At 28.3% G+C, this 2,897-nt stretch overlaps 1 non-coding gene across 1 annotated transcript; it reads left to right on the top strand.

The window, feature by feature from the left end:
- The first annotated feature begins 1,834 nt into the window (after nt 1–1,834).
- Nucleotides 1,835–1,916, top strand: TRNAS-AGA (transfer RNA serine (anticodon AGA)). The gene has a single exon. It is a non-coding gene; the product is annotated as a tRNA-Ser (tRNA).
- The last annotated feature ends 981 nt before the right edge of the window (nt 1,917–2,897 follow it).

Consider the following 2,897-nt stretch of genomic DNA (forward strand, 5'->3'; position numbering starts at 1 on the left):
CCTCCCCTTTCAATTGCAATCGAGTGGACCAAAAGAATACAAAAAAAGCCCAAAATCCAAAAGATTTGAATTTTGGACTTTTTTTAACTGCAGTAATAAGCCCTCATTGATAGCTTTCAAAGATATCATCATAATTGGTACTTATTTTCGTTGGTTTCAGAGTTGCAGCCAAATGAAATTTTAATTAATGATATTTGGATCTTATAAGGGCATATCGGTTCGTATCCGACTTCGTTTCTTTTTTAACTTTTTTTTTTAATTTAAATATATTGATTTATTAATAATTATTAACCTCTGATTGTAAAAAAAGAAATACAATAAATAATATTCAATAATAACAGTAAAAAAAAAAAAATTAAATAATGGCAGAAGTTATTAATGAAATAAAATTTTATGTAATTTTCATTTTAAAACAAATGTGTATATGTAATTTAAAGGCGTACTAGGAAATCATGAGTTGTCCACATCAGTTTTTTTAATTTTTATATATAGAAATTACATTAATTTAGTATCTTAGAAATTAATATTATCAATACACCAGTAGTACTGTATGTAACCAGTGAGATTATTTAAAAATTAAATTACTACAACAAATAATGCAAAATACAGTAGTTTTGTTACAAAGTAACGACTGAAAAAAAATAATTAAAAGAAAGTCTTTTTATAAGTATTTAAAACAAAAAACACCTAGTTGTAAAAAATGAAATATCATTAAAAATAATATAACACAAGAAGTAATTACGTAATCAACAAACAAAATAATTTACCTACTTATACAGAGGCGCACGGTACGTAATACGAATCGATAAATTAATCTCATTTTAACGCTTAATTACAAATGGATTACCGAAGAAATATTATCTATATTTTAAAACGTAAGTCAGATAAAAAAATAATACTGAAGAAATCAGGATAATGCAATAAGAATTGGGTTTAGATTACAAAAAATAGATAAAAAAATTATACTACGGCGTAGCTCAACACTGCTGAGAGGGTGTAGAAAACCATAAGAATATAGAAAATCAAACGATAATAAAAATATATTCAATATACATATAATTTGTATATTTAATGTTAATTGGACAAGGTTAGCGAGCGAAGCGAGCGTAGTTTATGTTTAGTTTAAATCTAATTAACTTAAATATAAAATATAGAATATAAATATAACTATAATTTAATTAAATAATTTAACTATGCAAGCGAAGCGAGCATAGATTATGTTTGGCTTAAATTTAATCTTCCTTTTTTTAGGAGGGTTTCTTGTAATCTATTTTCCTTAGAGATTGGTGTTGGGTGATATTATTTTAATTTCTAGTTATTGTTTCAACCCTCACCAGAGCATAATTATTTGTCAACGTACAGCGGCAAAATTGTGAATGTAATAATGTAAGAAAATATTTTGGTCTTTCATCGATGTATTTGGTATGCGCGACGTTCAACGGAGAAGTCGATATTCTCTTTCGGTCTTTCATGGTAACATATACTTCGTTTGCAAGGACAATAGTCCTAAAATTATATTTTTGTTGTTCTAGATCTTCAATATAATTTAATTTATTTTAATGTTTTTCATATTGAATTATTTTTAACGTCATAATTTGAAAATGTCTTTTTGCACGATCGATAGTTTAAATTAACACTGCTTTATTAAGCGAATGGTTTTTATAATATTTCTATTTCTGGCTGAATTTTTTCCCTTTTTTTCAAATGTATAAAAAAATAGTCTAGAAAATTGCATTCTTCAAACAGAATTTATTTTTATTTACCGTATTGTAGAAAAAAATGTTCAGTTTCTCAATAAAATATTTAATACATAAGTTAACTCGGTGTCATCACAGCAGTCGTGGCCGAGTGGTTAAGGCGTCTGACTAGAAATCAGATTCCCTCTGGGAGCGTAGGTTCGAGTCCTACCGACTGCGTTAATATTTTTGCCTATTTGACGCGAGCTTTATTATTGTAATATAATTTTTTTTTAAATTCAATATCAGTATTTTCATTCGACGAAGCGTTAATCTCTCTAAAAGCACTTAACACAGAGAAAAAAACGGGAAATACAATAATATTAAGGAGCAAGTAAAAGGAAATTTATTTTTAAAAACAGAATGGACTGTTAACTGAAATATATATATACGTGCGCGCGCGTGTATGGAGAACATTCCAGGAGGTAGCTGCTATACTCTATAGGCGAATTCCTCTGATTAAAATAATGTAAAAAATTAATTAATAAAAAATGGGTAGAAATAGATCCAGAAACGAGTTAGTGTGCTACGGCTAGGAAAAAAATTCGCCTTTATTTCTTCTGTTTTAACCGTAAAATAAGATAAACTGAAATTCTTATAATTCAAAAACATGAGACGAAATTTCCAGTTATTATATACTTATTTAGCAATGGAAATTTAAAAAAAATGAGTACTAAAAGTGTAGTTTTTTTTTTTTTTAGAAACCTTCGTATAACTTATAAAACTAGACTAAACTAAAGGAATTCAAATGAAAACTAAGAAGATTTTAAGAATTTCAATTTCAATTAAAGCAAGCACACAAAAAAGCAGAAAAATGTTATAAATGTAAAATAAATCAAAACATTTTTGATATTCCAGGAAAACTGTAGAAAAAACTACTCAAAATAAAATTAAATCCTACCCTACGAAAGGGCATTTGTATGTGTGTGCGTCCTTCTTTTCTTTTTTTTTTTTGTTTAACGTCTGCGGCCACCGTTAAGTATTTTTTAAGAGAATGAGATGAATAATTTGTAGCGTGTGTGAAAATGCCATGCCTGACCGGTCTTCGAACCCGGGAAATCCGGATGAAAGGCCGGGACGCTTCCAATCGCGTCACGGAGGCCGACATATGCGTCGCCTTTAGTTAAGAACATGTTTACATGATTGAACATAATGCCAGTC

Source organism: Lycorma delicatula, chromosome 7, assembly GCF_047948215.1.
Source record: "Lycorma delicatula isolate Av1 chromosome 7, ASM4794821v1, whole genome shotgun sequence".
NCBI classification, from domain to species: domain Eukaryota; kingdom Metazoa; phylum Arthropoda; class Insecta; order Hemiptera; family Fulgoridae; genus Lycorma; species Lycorma delicatula.